At 39.0% G+C, this 20,825-nt stretch overlaps 1 long non-coding RNA gene across 1 annotated transcript in view; it reads left to right on the top strand.

Annotated features, from left to right (window-relative positions):
- Positions 1–245: 245 nt before the first annotated feature.
- Positions 246–20,825, top strand: part of LOC311589445 — a 34,472-nt gene continuing 13,892 nt past the window's right edge. The window contains exon 1 of the long non-coding RNA XR_014776555.1: positions 246–344. This is a non-coding gene — a long non-coding RNA (uncharacterized lncRNA). The remainder of the gene's footprint in view (positions 345–20,825) is intronic.

Genomic DNA, 20,825 nt, shown 5'->3' with positions numbered 1-20,825 from the left:
AAATCTATGGCATTCCTTGTGTGGACTGAGGATGAATCACTGCCAAATACCCTTGGTCAGTTTCAACATGAAGCAATAATCAAAGAAGCCTGTAGAACAAACGACACTTAGTAGGAAAAGGGCTCCATGGTCCAACCCATTAGTGGGAAGGAGGGAATTAAATGGAAGAGCATATAGAGTTCTTACTACATTTCTAACCTGTACCAAGCATCTATTTAACACATTCTCTCCTTTAATTCCTATGGCAGCTTGTGAAGAGGTAGTATTAGTTTGCAAATGGAGGCTGAGGGGGACGGAGCCAGTGGTTCTTAGCCAGCCTACACATTAGAATCAATTGGAAGCAGGTAGGTGGGCTGTGAAAAAATACTTTTGAGTGACTCACACCTCTAGAGATTTTGGTATTATTACTTGAGTATTGATAACTTTAAAGGGTCTTGGAAATGTACCAGAAGGGGTGAGTATCACAGTTAATCATTTAATCATTGGGTTAAGATGATTTCTAAGTCTCAATGCATCTCCTTGAATTCACAGTTTACCACCTTACTCATGTGTTGGGTAGAGTTCATAAAACTAGCCAGTCTTTCAAGGCTGGCCTATTGTCTGAGGTCTGATTTTGTTAAATATGCCTCTCATTTTAGAAATAAAATCTTTAGGGGAAATTTTGTAAATCGAAACTTATTTTACTTGGTCATTCCTATGATGTGAGAGGAATCTTATGATTCAGGTAAGAGGGAGACAGGCCTTGGCAGCTTGCATTTTCTCTTATTCTTAGGGACTAAAGGTGGAATTAAATTCAAGCTCGGATAGCCTTTGGAGTCTGTCAACCTTGGGACCTTCCACTTCTTTATCTCAGAAGTTATCTCAATTGAAATTAACTTAAAGCAATTACACTTAAACTCCTGCAGGCAATGAAAACTGATCTATTTCCACACCCCCTCCAATGAAATCCTCAATATATTATCTGTGTGTATAGAATGGTCATTTAACTTCCTGAAGGTCTCTTAGCTGTCATGATTGCTAGACACGAGCAATGGCACCAAATGTCCTTAGAGATATCGTGGTGATAAACAAACACACTTAAATTCTTTTAAAAAAATCCATTTTACACAGAACATAAAGGAAAGAAAAACAATCCTCTAGAATATGTTAGTATTATAATAGCTTGTTAGTAATGAAATAAAATTTAATCCATCAATTTGTTTTAAAATCAGGAATACGAAAATTAATATCAGCTTTTATTCATGCAGCGTTATACAATTTTCTTGGTAAGAAGCATCTAATATCTTCTTTTAAATGTTTTTCTTTTATTGAATATTGAAAATAGTTTTTTGTCTCATATAATATATCTTGGTTACAGTTTCCCCTCCTCAACTTTCCTCCCATCAGGAATCACACCGTTTCAGTCTCTATTAGGAAGCAAACAGGCTTCTAGGGATAATAATAAAACAAACTATAATAAGATAAGACAAAAACCAAAACACATGAGTAAGACAAAACAAGAAGAAGAAGAAGAAGAAGAAGAAGAAGAAGAAGAAGAAGAAGAAGAAGAAGAAGAAAAAAGCCCAAGGAAAGGCACATGAAACTGTTATAGACTCAAAAAACCCAATTGTTTACATACTCAGGAACACCATAAAAACACTAAACTGGGAGCCACAATGCATCAACAAGGGACATACATATAGGGTGTAGTGGATGGAAACAGGTTTTTGTTTTTATCTCAAATGTGGGATGTGAAACTGCCTTGTGTGAGGGTGTGTGATGATTGTCTGCTAGAAAGGGAACTGCCTCATGCACGGGGTGGGGCATCGTCTTTACCAGTTGGTAAACATCCCGGTATGGACTCTGAGAGGAGATTGCTTCCCATCACTTGGTTGTTCATTGCTCCACTTCAACATGCTCCTAGAAAGAAACCTCCAGAGACTGCTTCTAGGTTCTGGATGCTGCAGTTGTAGCTGCTTTTACTGAATTGTGGGTTTGCTGCTTAATGGTTCTACAGCAATCCTGATGACGATGATGAATAGTAGAATCAGCCCAAGGAACTGAGTCTGAAAATGTCTACTTCCGTTGTCCCTATTAACCTCCTTTCTCTCCTATCTAGGGTAGGTAGGTTGGAAGGGAGGTAGAGCATTAAAGAACCCAAAATAAAGTAGGTTTTAAGAAGATCAAAGTGTACAGTAAGGCAAAAGAAGTGTGTGTGTGTGTGTGTGTGTGTGTGTGTGTGCGCGCGCGCATGTTTAAAACATCATGACAGAGCAATGTAAAAGAAAGAACCTCCTATAATGCTTTGAGTTTGTTTTCTGTTGGTCATCTAGTTCTGGACATGCAGCCTTCCCTTAAGAGGAATTTGTTGTCCCAGTGATGCAACTAAATACTCATTTGCATGTGGTTACCAATTGGGAATAGCTTCTGGATTTAAGAATGGTGGCATGTGTCCACCCCTCCTTTCAGCTCTAGACCCCCCATCTGGTGCAGACCCCAGCAGGTCTTGTGTATGCTACTGTAGTCTCTTTGAATTTACATGTACATTGATCCTGTTGATTGGAGGGCTTTGTTTCCTTGGTGTCCTCCATCTTTTCTGGTGTTTATACTGTTTGCCTTCTCTTCCACAGGGTTTTCTGAACTTTAGAAGAGGGATTTGATGGAGGCATCCCATTTAGGGTTCTAAGGTCTTTCATTCTCTCCATTTCATTAAGTTGATGTTGTCTATTGGCTTACTGTCAACTGCCTTTATTGTGTTGAAGTACGTACCTTGTATTGTAATCTCTCCAGGACTTTTATCAAAAAGGGGTGTTGGATTTTGTCAAAGGCATTTTTTTCATCTAATGAGATAATCATGTGGGTTTTGTCTTTCAGTTTGCTTATACTGTGTATTACATTTATTGATTGGCACAAGTTGAACCATCCATGCATCTCTGGGATAAACCCTACTTGATTATGCATGGTTGGTGATTTTTTTGATGTGTTCATGGATTCAGTTGCAAGTATTTTATTGAGAAGTTTTGCATTTATGTTCATAAAGGAAATTGGTGTGTAATTTTTTTTCTTATTTGAGTCTTTATATAGTTTGACTATCAGGGTAATTGTGGCCTCATAAAATGAATTGAACAGTGCTCCTTCTGTTTCTATTTTTGTGGAATAATTTGTGGAGTATTGGCCTTAGCTGTCCTTTGAAAGTCTGGTAGAATTCTGTGACAAAACCATCTGACTTTATGCTGCTTTTAGTTGGTATAGTTTTAATAACTACTTCTATTTCATTAGGGAATTTAGGTCTAGAGAGATGGCTCAGTGGTTACGAGTGTTGTCTGTTCATCCAAAGGTCCTGAGTTCAATTCCCAGCAACCACATGATGACTCACTAGTGATTTTAGGTCTATTTAAATTTCTTATCTGATTTTGACTTAACTTTGGTAAGTGGCATATATCAAGAAAATTATTTTAAAAGCCTTTTTTTTTTTTTTTAGATTTTATGATTTTGTGGACTACAGGTTCTTAAAGATCGCCTTTATGATTCTCTGAATTTCCTCAGTGTCTGTTGTTATTCCCTTTTCATCTCTAATTTTGTTAATTTGGATATTCTCACTCTACCTTTTAGTTAATTTGAATAAGGCTTTGTCAATTTAATGGATTTTCTTAAAGAAACCAACCCCTTCTCTCACTAATTCTTTGTAAAGTTTGTTCGTTTGTTCATTTTTATTGATTCCAGCCCTGAGTTTATTTCTTGCCATTTACCCCTCTTGGGTGTGATTCCTTCTTTTTGCTCTAGAGCTTTCAGGTGTGCTGTTAGGTTACTAGTATGCGATTTTTTTTCCTGAGGGCACTAAGTGCCATGACTCTAGCATTTTCTTAGTGATGGGATTCTAATGTTGTTGCATCAGCTTAGGGAAAAAGTGAGTAAGACGTTCAGACAGGGGTACTGGTGAAATAAAAGATGCCTTTCCAAGCAGAACTATATTGTCAGGAACAGAACTAGTTCAATGTGACTGGAATACAGAGTTTGTGTGGGTAGATGGCAGGGCCTAAGGCTGGGAAGGTCAGCAGGGGTGGATCCAAAGGGATATTACATATCTAAGAATCTGTTTCTTACAGAAAGACCCACATGGTATATACTCAATTATAACTGGGCGCTAGCCCAAAAGGCATGCCCCATGAATGTCTTACCAAGAGATTGGGACAGATGTGAGGACATCCTACTGGGACTCTAGGTAAGAGAAATATAGGAGAAAAGGAAATAGAAGGATTCAAAGGATCTTAGAAACCTATAAGAAGAACATCATAACGGGTAGATCAGGGCTCAAGGGTGTCTGCTCAAACTATTGCACTAACCAAGGACAATACAAGTAGTAAGCACCGAACCCCTACTCTGATCTAGCCAATGGACAGGACATCCTCCACAGTTATGTGGAGAGCAGGGACTAACTCTGACATGAGCTTTGGTGCCCCATATTTGATGATCTCCCCTTGGAGGGGAGCCCTGGTGACACTCAAAGAAAGAATAGGCAGACTACCAAGATAAACCTGCGACCATAAATTGGGGGAGGAGATCCCCTTCGGACATGGACCTAAGGGAGGGTAATAGGGTGGGGATGGGAGGGTAGGAGGAATGGAAAGATACCAGTGAGGGGTGAACAACTGAGTTGTAATCTGATAAATTAATAATAAAAAAAGAATCTGTTTCTTCTAGATCTGTATATCAAATACCTTAGCCAGTAATACATGGACATTGAGCTCAAGAAACATGGTCAATAAAAATTAAATCACGCCATCAGGATAAACAACACATTTATTTATTTATTTATTTATTTAAGACAGGGTTTCTCTATGTTGACCCAGATGTCCTGGAAATTGCTATGTTGTCCATGTTGACTGGAAACTCACAGAGAACTGCCTGCCTCTGCCTTCCAAGTGTGTGGGCTGCCACTCCTGGCTGTTTATTTATTTTAGATTAATTTGCAAATTAATAGCTTTCAGCATGATCTGTTCATACATGTGTCATTATACATTAGTCTCGTTTATTCCCCTTTGTATATTAAACATTAATATAAGGCATGGTAAGATGCCTAATAGCATTCATGTTTATTTTGTTTAATAACACCATAACGTGTATCTTAGATTCAATAACACCTATCACTGAAATAGCTCACTTATTTCTTTACCCCTTGCAAGTTTAGAATGATACTTGTGACTTGCATTGTAGTTCTGTTTGCCCCGGGCTGCTTTAAATCAGTTGTCAGCCCACTACAAGCTAGAGGCCTGTGCCTTGGACCTTGTACATAGTTTGGCTTTAGTCTGCTCTAGGATTATCCTCTAATCATTTTCTGCATTGATGTCACATAAGAGTTTGTCACAAATGCAGGACTTCGATCTCTATCCCAGATCTTCTGAGTTAGAATTGGCATTTCAATAACCTGCCAGGTGACCCAGATATATAGAGATGCAAGAGGCAATAAACAATCACCAGATGGTACCTAAGAAGGATAAGTAGTTGAGTCTTCTCTGTGGAAACCCTTAGTTACATTAGCAAAAATATTTTGTAGTAGTTCTGGTAAGTACATGAAAAATATTATATTTTGCGAAACATTAATCTTGAAAAAGACATCATTGAAAAGACATCTGGGCAAAGTGGAGTCTGTGCTAAAGGAACCAACAGGTGAGGGTGGTAGTGCTAGACCATAATCCTAACCCTGGGCGGGCTAAAACAGGAGAGTCCTAAACTCAAGGTCACATATCAAAACTGTATCTCAAGAGTTGATACATACACACACACACACACACACACACACACACACACACACACACACGGGCTTTTCAAAAAAAAATCATGCAATGATTTTTAAACTGTTTGACTACCAACTACAGAATGAAACTTCAGCAGAGAGAGCTTTCCACCAGGAGTAGGGCGCACATCTACACTCTAAGCTTGTGTGCTTGGCATCCTTGCCCAAGAGGATGCCGTCTGAAACATAGGGAGCTTGTAAACAGGACTGAGAGCAGAATACAGAAAAGGTCACCCAGGACACAGAAGCAGATTGAACCTTAGCCTCGCCAGCGAGGAGATAGCGCAACACTTTGTTATGCCCTGGAAACCCAGAAAAGCAACAGACAATAAGAAAAGATACCAGACTTGGGGCTAGTCATATAACTCAGTGGGTAAAAGTGCTTACTCTACAAGCGTTGCTGTGGGGGTATGCTCCCTTTAGCCCACAGAAATGAGAATGGACAGGACCAACTCCATGAAGTTATTGTCCAAACTTTCTTAGGTATGTCACGACACACACTATACCTACAAATCACTCATATATCCCCAACAACAACAACAAGAAATAATTGGAACGTGTCATTGATTTTCAAAGTCGTAGTCCTTTTTTGGCATTATAAACAGGGCTTTCCATCTTTTAAATTAAATGTACACTGAGAATATTCATGAAATTGCAGGGCATCTTAGACACGGCTCAGAACTTTCGAACTTACTATTTTGAGATTGTCCCAAGGTACCTTTCAGGTTAGTTTCTAAAACATCCTTGTTAACAAAATAGAAAACATGGGGCTACGGCTACACATTTTCCATCAACCGATTTTCACAAAGGATCAAGGGACATGCAGTGAAATGATGGTCTCTTCTGTGAAAATTCTGTTGAAACTGGTTATCTATCTGTAGAAGCATGAAGCCGATTGTCATATTTCACCACATACAGAAACCTACTGAAGGCTGGGTGTGGTGGCATATGCCTTTAATCCCAGTACTTTGGAGGCAGAGGCAGGCGGATCTCCATGAGTTCAAGACCAGCCTGGTCTACAAAGCAAGTTCCAGGACAGCCAAGGCTACACAGAGAAACCCTGTCTCTGAAAACAACAAAAAATAAAAAAACAAAACAAATAAACAAGCAAAAAAAACCAAAAACCCAACCCTCCAAGAAAACAAAACAACTCACAAAGAAACACACACACACACACACACACACACACACACACACACACACACACACACTCCACTTCAAATGATTTAAAACCTAAATGTTAGGTCTCAAACTATTAAAAACCAGTAGGAGAACACAGAGGTACTACTGTATGACATGGTGATGGGCAAGGCCTTTTTGGGTAAGACTCTGGGAGCACAGACAACAAAAATAAACACACAAGTGGGATTACATTAAACTCAAAGGTTTTTGTACAGCAAAAACCAGTAGGCTGAAGATATAATCTATGAACCAGAAGAAAATACCCCCGTGTCTTACATGGGATCAATATCCAAAGTATATAAGGAGTACATGGGATCAATATCCATAGTATGTAAGTCAATAACATCAATAACAACTACAGTGAAAACTAATAGGTTACAAATGGTCAAAAGGCATTCTCCAAACAAAATAGCTTTATTGTGTTACTTTGCATAGATATTTAACTGGGATCGAATCCTAATATTTTATTATCACCCCAATGGTTTACAAAACTACTGTTTTGTGATACTGGACATGTCTGACTCCCTATTTCATGCTGTTTTATGTAAGCTGGCCTCCCCTTGCATTCTCCATGAAAGTGATGATTTTCTTCCATCCACAAATAATACAAAATGAGAATGTCATCAACGTGTCGATGTATTTGCATATTCCATGATTTTAAAAAAGCCTGAAGTTACTGCTCGTAATTATGAAAGCTCTGCTGTTCATAAAGGATTCTGGGAGCTGTGGTCTGTGTGAAAATTACAGACTCTGCTTCTGTTGTCTTTGAGCTCTCAAGGGTGTAAATAGAGGCGGTGAGCGTATGAGCTCAAAGCAGCACCGTGAAGCGAGTTGCTAGCAACAGCGTTATGTTTATTCCTTTAGTATCTTTTGGGCAAACTCAGTTTGATACTTTAAGTCAAGTATCTTAATGTGCCTGAACTGTATGGAAGTTGGCAAAAAGTCAAAGTGTAAAGCCAAAAAAGAACACAGTTTGTTGAAAAAAAAAATGGTCTCAAGTTAGAACCTCTTTAGTTGGCTAACTTTTGAATACTTTTACATTAAAAAAAAATTATCTCCACCATGGTTCTAATTTTAATTGGAAGAATAGCTATGAATAAAATATTGAGGAAAAAGAGCACTCTAAAAATTCCAAAGACATTGACTCACACATATAATCCCAGCACCTGAGAGGTAGAGGGAGAACTGCATTTAATGCCAGTTAGCAAAACATTATCTCAAATAAAACAAAACAAAAAATTAGTAAAATAAGAGTTGTACTCTGCCTGCCCAAGGAGTACAATTGGAATCCTTGCCACAAACTATATTGCTATGGAAAGAAATAGCACAGGTCCTACCCGGTAGGTCCTGAGAACTTGGAGTGGGGGGGGGGGGGGGAATATAAACCACCTAGATGTTGGATCTCAATTTATTTTACAGCTTTCATACTTATGAAAAGGTTGAGGATTTGTGGCATATAAGAGAGACGATGATTTTACTTGGTTGGAGAATGCAAACATCTGCTTCTTTTCCCTGAATACATTCTGATTTATGTGCCTGTACGAACTTGAGAGCCAAAAAAAAACCCAACTAGCAATGTAATATTTTGAAATTAGCTTCCCTCTTTGCTTTAGGGAGCTCCAGAACCTAGGAAGTGAGTAATGATATTGCATGGATAGATGAGCTTAATTCTTTCATCGTCGATTTTTGTTTGTGGCTGCATGGTAACAACTGCAAAAATAGAGACAAGCGCTCACTGCTCGGAGCGATTCTGCTTCCTGTTCGCTTTGGGAAGATGCAGCTACGCTCCATAATTTAAAGACGCTTCTGTCCTCGCTCAGCATCATGATGACTCAGCAACTTAGGCTTGCGCTGTGGAAGCAAAGGAAGCAAAGTCGAGTATTTGGATTCTGGCTTAGTGGGGTGTCGGGCCGTCTCCCTAACTAAGCCAGCTCAGTCTTTGAACTCAGTGTCTTTACAGAGAGCTACATGATATTTAAAGAATGGGTTCCAACCTGGTAGTTACTGTTTTCTCTTGACAGTAGTGAATCTTAAAGGGGAAATCCTTCACTCTGTTCACCAGGTGTCTTTTTTTTTTTCTAAAATATATTGTATTTATTTATTCATATTACATCTCAATGGCTATCCCATCCCATGTATCCTCCCATTCCTCCCTCCCTCCCATTTTCTCCTTACTCCCCTCCCCTATGACTGTGATTGAGGGGGATTACCTCCCCCTGTATATGCTCATAGGGTATCAAGTCTCTTCTTGGTAGCCTGCTATCCTTCCTCTGAGTGCTACCAGGCCTCTCCATCCAGGGGACGTTCACTAGGTGTCTTAATCCTCTTTTCCCTAGGGAAAGGTCTTCTATTTGTCCCCATGAAGGGACTTCAGCAACTTGCGTTGAAGCTTTGCAAAGCTTTTATTTCCATCCTGGATCTAATTCTCTCACTAATATCTAAGTCCAGTGTTTTGTAAGTTGACGTGATTGTAAGTCACCTCTGTTCTCACTGAAGTAGCTGTTGTTTCTCCCATTCCTCTGCCTGCCACTCTCTCATTCTTTGCCTTATCATCCTGAGGAGGCTGCTATGGACTTTCTTTAGTTAAGCTATAATTTAAGTCTGATTTCATAAGCCCATTGCTGTGGCCAGATGACAGAAGAGCCTCTCAGAGGGCGCACTTAATACAGGAAGTGAGGTTAATGATTCAGTAGGCGAAACTCTTACTTGTGACTCACCCTACCGCCTAATAAAATGCCTTGCTCACAATGGAGATTTAGTGAATGTTTGTGGACTGATTACTAGACCGCTGATAAATCCTGAGTATAAGGAAAATGTCATGCAGAAATCACCGATTTCAGTCCTAAAGATTAGGAAACAGAGAAGCCAAAAATAAAACGTGTCTGACACGCTGTGTAAGGGAGTGCAGTGGAACCATCCTTGTTAATGGCTCTACTTTGTCCTTCCATCTTTCTTTTTCTCTTCTTTGAGATACAATCTCCTTACATAGCCCAGGCTGGCCCCAAAATCACATCTCCCTCCCTCCCTCCCACCTCCCCCTGTACCCCTCCCCCCATGCTGCCAGCCTCCTGAGTGTTATCGACAATCTTACTTTAAAAATTTTGCAACCTGTCACTACATAGACTTAGCTTCACAAGACATCTCAGATGGCTTTTGGGAACAGGCACAGTTAAGAGGACTAAACACTAGGAAGACAATGAAACCTTAGATTGCCAACTGTGCCATTGCCATACCTTTAAAACGAACACCCTGTGAACTGCAGGGAGGGTTTTCACGTGGTTGATCAGAGATGACGCTGTAGTCTGACAGCTGTTCAGCTTATGACACAACCGACCCTAGTTACATGTAGTGAGTTCAATTATGCAGGCCCTCAGGGTAGCTCACGTCAAAACATAAATGACTTTGAGTAGTTGAGCAGTGGACTTTGCATTCCTTGGAATGTAAGGACACAGGACAAAGGGATACATATGCAGCCACAGCATTTTGCAGATATTTCAGCATGCTTATGTAATATTTCCATGGCTCTTTGTTGACACTTCAAGGAACCATGGAGAAAACCAGAGTTAAACCCAAGAGTCTCTGGCTTAGAGAATCAGCGGGCACATCTACACTGGTGTAGTCATTTGTCTTAGTTTTACTTACTTAGTTAAATATTTAAATCTATTTCACATGACATCAGAGAAGCATTTTTCTTGTTAAAATACATTAAAAAACACTGCCAGTTTCACTGTGGAGATAATGTTCGTCCTAGCACTTGTGATTTTTTTTTCTCATTTTAGATGTGACTCATAAAGTTAGACTTCTATCCAATTGTCACATGATGATAATTAAAATAATTTCCAGTTCTAAAAATAAGAATTTAAGGGACCTCTAAGATGGAAATGATTCTATGTGGAGAAGTAAACCAAGCCAGGAGGATCAGCTGGGCCCAACCATCTGATTGTGTAAATAGGATTGCAGTAGAATTCAAATGCGGCCACTTAGTGTTCTTGTGGCTGACTTTGTATTTCCCAGGCTGACTTGGGTAATTGTGATGGAGACCATATATTACTAGCAAAGCTCAATATATTCTCACTTGGGTTTTTAAGGAAAAGTGTACTGAACTTTGTCCTACAGTGTTCTAATTCACAAATTCTCAGCCTCAGCATTGTTGGCATCTTGGGTTGCGTAATCTTTGTTGGTGTTGGGGACATCTTTTGTATTGTAGAATGCTGGTACCTACCTGATATTAGAAGACACACCCCTACCTTCTGGCCACAAGAAAAAAAGGCCTCTAGCTATTCCTAAATATTTGGTTGAACACCACCATTCTACTTAGGTAGATGTTCTCTGTGCCTGCGACCATAACTTCTTCATGCCTTAAGCATTTCTTCCACCATTTGGAAGTGCTCTGTTTTCTTTCAAAGAGGAAAACAGTTTCTGCTATGATATCAATTTGATTCTCATTCAACTTTTAGGTGTATGGGTGGAAGTGTGCGTGAGTTTGTGCATACGTGTGTGTGTGTGTGTGTGTGTGTGTGTGTGTGTGTGTGTGTAGGCTAGGGAGCATATTGGAGTGTCCTCTATCTAATTTTGTGTCACTCCTTGGCACAGAGTACCTCCTTGAACCCGCAACTCCCCATTTTTCAGATAGGCTGGTTAGTGGCCAGTAAGCTTCTGTGATTCTCCACAGCTCTGGGGTTCCCAATGTGTGTGCATGGCTACTCCTAGCTTTCTTACATGTATGTTGGGGATCTGAACTCAGTCCTCTTGCTTGGGCAGCAAGCATTCTTACACACAGAACACCCCACCCTCACACTTAGAAAAACTAAGTTTAACAAAACTTTATTTTTACTATTGTTGTTGTTGTTGTTAAAAGCTGACATCTAAAAAAAAAATCATCTTTACTTTTAGATAGATCAACAGAATTATAAGTTTAGCCACCTAGGTAAGCGTGTTGATTCTGAGGACACATACAAACACTTTTTGATCCAGGGAGGCATCTCTTTCAATATTTATCTTTAAAATATGAGTGAACTGACTTCAGATATCTGAAGTTCGAACTCGACAGAAGATGTGTTCACAGAGAAAAATCAAGCTCTTTTGTCAGTCCAGAATAACTGACATGCTCTATTACTGCAAATATATTACAATGAAAAAATGTACACACCTTGAATACAAAATGAAATTTAGAGGTCAGGACTGAATGTATTATTTTGAAAAATGTGAAATGAGTTTAACATAAATTTATTAACTCCTAGACTTTCATGACCTGCAGCTACAATTTTTGTATTTTACCTGATGAGGTAAAAATGACCTAATGTTTTAGAAGCTTGTTCAGTATGCGTGTCAACTGTGACGTCGCCATGGATCCAAGCAAAATATTGTTTCTTTGGCTCCACTCCTTGTTAGCACTGCTCTTATGTAACCTTAATTATCAGAGTCTGAGGTAGGGATCCGGCAGAACTCAGTCAGGTTGCTATACGGTAATCCCATGTGCCGCCTACCTTTCTGTGTACAATTTTTGTCGGGTGTTGTTTTGCTTCCTTTTTACTTAGGCATAAGAAATTACTTTCAAAGCGTGGGGAAAACAAACATCTCATAGTGTTTCCTCCGAGGCCCATGCCAAAGGGATCAAAGTTCCTCGCGTCTTCAAAGCTAGGAGCATGAGCTGCTTTCTTTGTTTTCTCTTTAGCGATACAAGGTGGTCTCATTTCTTTTCTTTTGTTTAATTAATCAAATTTCCCATGCCGGAAACTATTACTGTTTCATACTTGTGTGGGTAGTCTCTCTGACCTTCTTACACAAAGAATTAAAAAAAAAAAAGTTAATTCAAACCCACAAACCAGTGTTTTTATGTGGAAGGAAAACAAACTTTTTGTATCCATGAAAAGAAAAAAGAGGAAGACAGAAGGAAAGAAAGGGAGAAAAAGAACAGGAGACCGTAGCGAACAAGTGTTTTGCGATTTGCAATTGCTCAGTCCTCTTGGCTGTGGTGATTATCCGGTTCCATGTGGTTTGTCCTGTATCATCTTGTCTGTATATCTTATGGGTGTTATTCTGTTTACTTTTGCTTTGATTATTTTAGAAGAAGTGCAACATAGAGTATGCCTGAGAGTCGAAGTTACTTTCAGGCCCAGTCTTGTCAATCTCCACACCTACTTAACTATAGAAGCTTCCAGAGGCCACGTGAGTGGAGAGGGAAGAGTGGGAGAGAGAGAGAGAGGCAGATGAGAGACAGAGAGACAACTGAGAGACCATTTAGAGAAATGGGGAAAGGAACAAACAGTTTTAGACTGCATAGGGGAGAGGGTCATTGGGCATTCTTAATCGTTGTCTTTTATCACAACAGCATCGTAACTCACAGAAAAGGTGAGACAGCACCAGGCAACGTGTCCATCTTCTCCTCTTGGGAGATGAGTCTTTCTGGTGCCAGGGTCTTGTGGTGGCTGCTTTTCCTCCTACGATAGAGTTTCCTGGGGGGATCCTAAGCCCTAGTGCTGCATTTGAGGGCCTCTTTGATTGCTGTAGGCCAAGGTATCACAAGTGGAAAGGCTGGCTCTCAGCCTGTCTGTGTTTCAGATTTTGAGGAACGCTAGAGTGTTTGGCACAGCAACTATTACACATCTCATCTCCTCACTTTCAATGGGCAAGGAGCCCAGATTTTCCACTGCTTGTTTTTTTGACTTTAAATAATAGTATTCCTAATGGGTATATCCACAAATTAATATAACAGTTTATGAAGTATAATTAAAACCTGTGCATATATTTCTAGGCCCATGATCTTAATATAACGTGGCTCTCCTGTTTCTGAGCACAGTTCTAAGGGTTCATTATGAAAAGAACTTTCTGGAGGAGTACCTGCTTGGGAGCTCAGAGCCCGCTCACTAGGGGTACTTCTTACAGTGAACTACAGCTCCTAGGATTCTGAAAAATGTATACATTTTATGACCATCTACTCTCTCTCTGGATTATGTACTTACAGTGCATTCTGGGAAATAAACATAGCAGTTGCATTTGTGATGTAAGATTCCTAGGTAATCAGAAAGTCATGGGTTGATGATTTTATGATGAGAATCATACCTCCCTTTCCTTCTGCTTAAAACATAAACCAGGCATGGAAGATTCTAGAAACAGCAACAGCAGCCATCATGACTATGGCTTAAGACGAAGTGTGTCATCCACCGTCGTGCTGCTGGCAGAGGCAAGCGTTCAGTCAGACCAGGATGCCCAGGTGCCAATAAAAGGGAATGCAGGGGGAGTTTTTATTAGAGAATATTTAATCTCATGACTCATATTTTTGAAATGTTATTTTTCCCATTTTAGCATTAACTATTCCCTAGAAATGGAACTTCATGTTAGAAGATAAATTGAATGCCCTGTCAGTATTTTAATTGAAATTAAAATCTTGATTTGGCATCATGCAGCATTTCTCTGACTCACAATGATGTTGTATTTTCCCCCCTTGAGACAGAGTTTCTCTGTGTAGCCTCAGCTGCCCTGGAACTCACTCTGTAGACCAGGCTGGCCTCTAACTCAGAGATCCGCCTGCCTCTGCCTCCTAAGTGCTGGGATCAAAGGCGTGCACCACCACCACGTGGCCATGATGATACATTTCAACCAACCCATGTTAAATCAAAAACACTTGAAGCTAAAAATAAGTTGAATACACTCAAGCTACAGAATATCATGGCTCAGTATGGTTGACCTCAGCTGTATTCAGTGCACATACCCTCATGCTAGCTAGCACAGAGCCTGGCAGACAGCAGTGTGCACCAAAAGAGGGAACATCTTAATTTAGGCTCAAAAGTTTAGAGATATGGTCCAGCTTGGCTTCCATTTGCTGCGATAAGCACCCTGAACAAAATCAGCTTGTGTGTGTGTGTGTGTGTGTGTGTGTGTGTGTGTGTGTGTGGTAGTTATTCCATGTTACAGGTTAAAGTTCCTCACCAAGAAAAGCCAAGGCAGGAAGTCAAGCCAGAAGCAGAGGTGTGAAGCAGAAAGCATAAGGAAACATCGGTTTTGGTTTACAGCTTATGCGTTGTTCAGTACATGCCAAGGGACAGTACTACCCGTAGTGGGCTAGGCCATTCTAGATCATGTAGGAATCAAGACAAGGCCCCTTAGATGTGCCCACAAACAAATATGGGTGAGGCAAGCCTTAGGTGGGGCTCCTTCTTCCTAGGTCTCTCAGGTTGTCAGCCAAGAACAGCCAGAGGAGGAGGAAAGCTGAAAATATCCATAGTATAGTATTAGACAGAGGGTAGTATGTGGAATGTGTTAGACCAGAGAGAAGGAAAAGCCCTCATGGGTGTTGTTTGTGGGGTCAAGGTTTGGTTTTTATATGATTATCTTCCTCTTATTTAACTTAGACTCACCCCTTGTACCCAAAGTTCCTCTTCTAGGCTGAAGTGTGCACTTCTCTTCTAGGCTCTTCAACTGCACACACACATGTGCCCTCTCTGTACCCATAGCCTACATCCCTCTATGGGGGAGACTCCTGGTATGGCCAAGATAATCCCTCAGAGCAGCAGTTTCTCTGTTGAGTGGGCTATAGCACTAGGCTAGTCAGCAACCTTGTTAGGGACAGTGGTTCATGTTGAGGTGGGTGGACATGTTAAATACATCTAAGAACAGATCTGACATGATTACATGCATTGTCACAGACTGTGATGACAGATAGACATCTCATCCAACAATGAAACCAAAGCATCTACCAGTTTCCTCTGGGTGGTGTGGAGGATTTGATAAAGTCCATAGCTAAAATGCCTGAGAATGCATGGATGGAAATTCAGGGAACCATGTATGAGAACGAGTACTTTTCAAATTGTAGTTTAGAAGGAAAGGGAAGGCTTGAGCATATTTGAAACCTTTAATGTATTTTATTTTATTTTTTTTAAATCTGTATTTTCGTTGTCTACTCTGAGGCCTGGTTTCTTACAGAAGGTAAGGGTGGGTTAAGTTTCTGTCATCAGTGTTTAAGATGAGGTGTCTACCATTGCCCATTCTCCCTACTCATCCCAAAGCCTTGGGGCCAGTCTGTCACCTACAGAGGTGTGTGTGTGTGTGTGTGTGTGTGTGTGTGTGTGTGTGTGTGTGTGTGTGTGCATGCACGTGCATGTTTTGACAATGTGAAGAAGATACCCCATCATTGAGATTTTTTTCTATAGTGTTAGAAGGAAGGACTTCTTGAGTTATAATTGCCTCAGTGGCTTGGTAGCTTTCTTGTCTCCATTTTCCACTATATTTTATTTTTGTCAAGACCTATTTTGGGATTATATACACATCTGTACTGCATCTCTGTTAATGATGTTGGATTTGATGCATTTAATTTCTTATAATACTATATTCATGAAGAATTTCCAGTTAATACTGAACCATGGAAATTCAGGTGATAGCCTCAACAAAAGGATGTTGAATTAGAAATGGCAGATGTCAAACAATGACTGCCTGTCCATTTATTAATCTGCCTTTATGGGATATATAAAAAGTGTAGCCTCCATATAAAAGTGACTAGGTAAATAATAACATGAAAATCTCATGTCATTTGAATCCATCAAAGTCTAGATATGTCCATGTGGACATTTTGATAAATCATAGCTAATGACTCCAAAATAGTGTTTCTTTAATGATGGAAAATACAGCTAATCTTCTGGGAACTACATCTGTGGTAGCTTCCATGTGACCATGTGTGAGGCCCCAACTGCTTCACAAGATGATTCAGATGACGATGATGATGACCATGATGACAACAAAGACGACGACAATAGTGGTGATGGTGATAGTGATGATGATGATAACTTGTTGAATGTTTCTCATAACCATCAACTCTCCTACAAAAAGTCACATGTCTCTGTCACCCTGTTCTTCCAGTCACTGTGTAGAAGATGTCCATGCTCCCTGTTTTACAGAGGACACAGAAACGTAGTGACTTTTAAGGACTTTCTCCTTGTCAAGTTTTGGGTGAGAAGTAGAGCTGGGCTTTGAACTCACCTTTAGAATGAGTCTGCATGACACTCTCTCAAAGCCACTCCGTTGTTGCCTCTCTTTCCTCTTCATCATTCACTGCATTTACTTTAACCTACATATGAGCTCAGACTTAAAAAACAAAACAACAACAACAAAACCAGTGCTTCCCATAAAGCCCCAGGATACAGGCATGTGAGAGGAAAGGAAGAAGGGTCATGTTGCCTCCTTGCTACAGACATGTGTAAACTAAAAAATGTTCATGAGGTAAAAAGCTGAGTGCAAATACATTGACTTCTACCACTCAATTTTTTTATATTTAAAGTTTGTTTGAGTTTTTACAAAAGACTTAGTCATGTATTATTTTTAAAAGAATGGTGTGTTTTAAACCTAGTAAAATTTAACCAAGCAACTTCACAATACTTAAGAAAGAGACTAATAGGTTTAACTGTGTGAGTGTATTTTTACATATACATAAAACACAGATATGCATGGTAGGCAAGCACTTTACCACTACATCACATGTCTAGATTCCTACTCATCTATTTTTTTGTTTAGTTGCCCATGCTTTTGAAATTGTCATGAGCAAAAACTACCACCACCACAAAACGAAAACAAAACCCCAAACAGAACAAAAAACTTGTTACTCACACTACTGGGCAATTCCTCTAAGTTTTCTTATAGTAGTTTAATAATCTTGGGTATTACATTTAAGTTTTTAATTCATTTTAGATCATTTTTGTGAGTAGAGAAAAAGTTCTGTTTTCCTTTTTAAAATGTGTATATACCATTTTCCCACCATCATATATTGAAAAGATTCTCTTTCCCTTACACATGTTTTGGTGCCCTTGTTGAAAATTTGTTGCCTGTAAATGTATAGATTTTTTTATGTGATCTTTACTGTCTTCTACTGGTCAATGAATCTATTTTTATGAGAATATTATATTGTTTGATAGTTTCATGGTATATTTCAAAGACAAGTAGTATGGTGCCTTTGGATATGAACTGGCTATTTAGTTCATTGGTCCAAAATATTGATTGGATAATTAACTCTGTTGAAGCTTAATCTTTTGCAGTTCTTTACATAGTCTAGATATTAATCACCTGTCTGGTGTTCACTTGGCAACAATTTTATTATTCCATTCTATAGTTTGTTTCTTCACTCTGGTAACTGTTTTTTGTGTGTTTGTTAGTTAGTTTGTTTTTATGAACAGAACTTTAGTTAATTTGCATTTTATGTACACACACACACACCCTATGTATGTGTATATGTGTGTGTGTGTGTGTGTGTGTGTGTGTGTGTGTGTGTGTTTAAGTGGACCTGTAGAAGTTAGAGAACAAATTGTGTGAGTCAGTTCTTTTTTTTTTTCAACATGTAGGCTGCAGGGATGATCTCGAGTCATCAGTCTACATAGTAAGCCCCTTTATCCACTGATTTATCTCATTAGCCACTACTGGAGCCTTTTGATTTCATGTAATCCTTCTAGTTGATTTCAGGCCTTATTTCCCTTGCTATTGGAGCACTTTTTAGAAAACCCTTGCCTGTGCTTAACTCTTGAAGGAATTTCCCTAGAAATTTCAAAGTTTGAGATTATATGTGGAAATCTGGTTCTGAACATTATTTGGTAAGATTCTCTAATGTACGTTTTTAATGTGCTTGTGAGAAATAAACTGGCAGTAGCTATGTGCACTTATTTATTTATATATATAAAGCTATAGCTCTTTATTTAATTTCATGGGTCTAATGTCTGTTTTTCTGCTACTAATTATGCTACCATGTTACTCTGGTTCTATAACATAAGCCAAGGTAAAGCCTTATGATTCTTCAAGGATTGTCTTTCTGCTAAGTACTGTTTTAGCTATTTGGGTTATTTTACATTTCCATATAACTATTAGCAATTTTTTCGATTTGGTGAAGAATGCCATTGTGGTTGATGGGGGTTTTGCTCAGTTTGTAGACTGCTGTTAGTAACATAGGTATTTTCACAAGGTCACAGGCATTATGACACTGAAGAAAGAAAATGAAGATGACACTGAAAGATGGAGGGATTCCCTTGCTCATTGGTTGGCATAATTAGTACTGATAAAACCCAAGAATTCATGGAATACAAGAAGGACTGGGGATAAGCACTAAAGGCACAGAGAATTTAGTCAATGACACTACAGTAGACAAGTCTCCCAAAGAAGGAGACAATAAAGCAGAAGAGGTATTTAAAATTCCAAATAAACATTACCAAAAAGGAACTGCTCACCAACATGGTGGTCAATATGAAATGAAAAAACTCAACAAGCTAAATAAAAAACGCAAGGGTTATTTAGAGCCTTGAATAGACATGAGCATAAAACCTTTTAACAGCATGTTATAGTCAATATGTAAAAAGCACAGCAAAAATAAATAATATTAAAACTTATAAGGGACAAATACCAACTCTTCTCAGAAGGCAGACATATCTCAATGACATCAGATCTTTTATTAGTAACCCTCACAGCCAGCAAGGCAAGGGATGCTATATTTCAAGTCCTAAAACAAACAACTGCCAACCAACATTGCTATATACAGGAAAGCTATTTTTTTTTAGAGCAATGGGAATATGATCTAGAGAGATAGATGGCTTTGTGGGAAAGGGTGGTTGCCATACAAGTCTGACAAGTCAAGTTAAATGTCCAGAATACATGAAAAGGTAGATGTGAAAAGTAACTCTACAAGGGTGACTCTTATCCTTGGTGCAGAATTATCTTCTGACTTCCACATGTGTATTGACATACACGACACACACACACACACTCAATGATGGAAAAAGGATTTCAAGATAAATACAAACTAAGGTGGTTATGACACCAAGACAACATTACAGAAAATAAATTTATACACTGGAAAGGAAGAATGAATATCTTAATTATGAGAAAGAATAGAAGAGATCTCATGAGAGGAACAGATGAGCAAAGGAAAGCCAGGAATGAATCCACCTTGTCCAAACACAGTAACCTAGCAAACCACTGACACTAACAGGGAGTCAAGAGCAAAGAATCCTACTTCCATAAAAGCCATCAACAAAATTAGAGGAGTGAAAAAACTACTGTCTCAACAATAATCTTAAATGTAAACAGTCTTGACTTACCAATAAAGAGATTCGGAATGACTGACTATATTAAAAGACTAAATACAACTATCTGTGCATAAAAGAAACACACCCCACTGGTAAAGATACTCACACTCTGAGAGCTGAATGATGCAAAGCAATCAAACATGGAAGCCAGAAACAAGTTGGTATAGCTATTTTCATATCTGATAAAATAGGCTTTAAATCAAAATTAGTGAGGAGTGATAAAGAAAGCCACTGCATATTACTAAATATTTGTTCATCAAGAATATGCAGTAATTGTGTGTGTGTGGGGGGGGTGTGTGTGTGTGTACACTGAGGCCTCTGGCTTCATACAATAAACATTATGGAGTATAAAGGTCAGATAGATGCTGATACAATAGTACCATGATTTGAATACTTCACTCTCATCATTAGAAAGGTCATCCAATCTGAAAGTCAACAAATCACAAAGTTTAACAACACTATAGATCAAATGGACTTGACACAATATTTCATTCAACAGGCACAGAATACACATTCTTCTTAGGAGCCTGTGTACCTCATCTAAAATGCACTCTAGGCCACAAATCAAGTCTTACCAAATACAAAAGATTAAAATAGCTTCTTGTCCCTCATCAGATTATAATGCAATAAACTGGAAATAAACAGCAAGAAAAACTTCATCAACTACACAAGTGCATGGAAACTGAAAAAACTCACTCTTGAATGGCCAGTCAGTCTTTGCAGAAATAAAAGAGGAAAATTTAAAAATTCTTAGAATCAAATAATGAAAAAGCACAGCCTACCAGGAACTTTGAAATACTGTTATAGCAGAAGATCCC

The sequence above is a fragment of the Acomys minous genome (genome assembly GCF_964271855.1).
Source record: "Acomys minous genome assembly, chromosome: 18".
Classification (NCBI taxonomy): domain Eukaryota; kingdom Metazoa; phylum Chordata; class Mammalia; order Rodentia; family Muridae; genus Acomys; species Acomys minous.
Note: the sequence above shows the minus strand (reverse complement) of the source record. Positions and strands in the feature narration are given on the sequence as shown.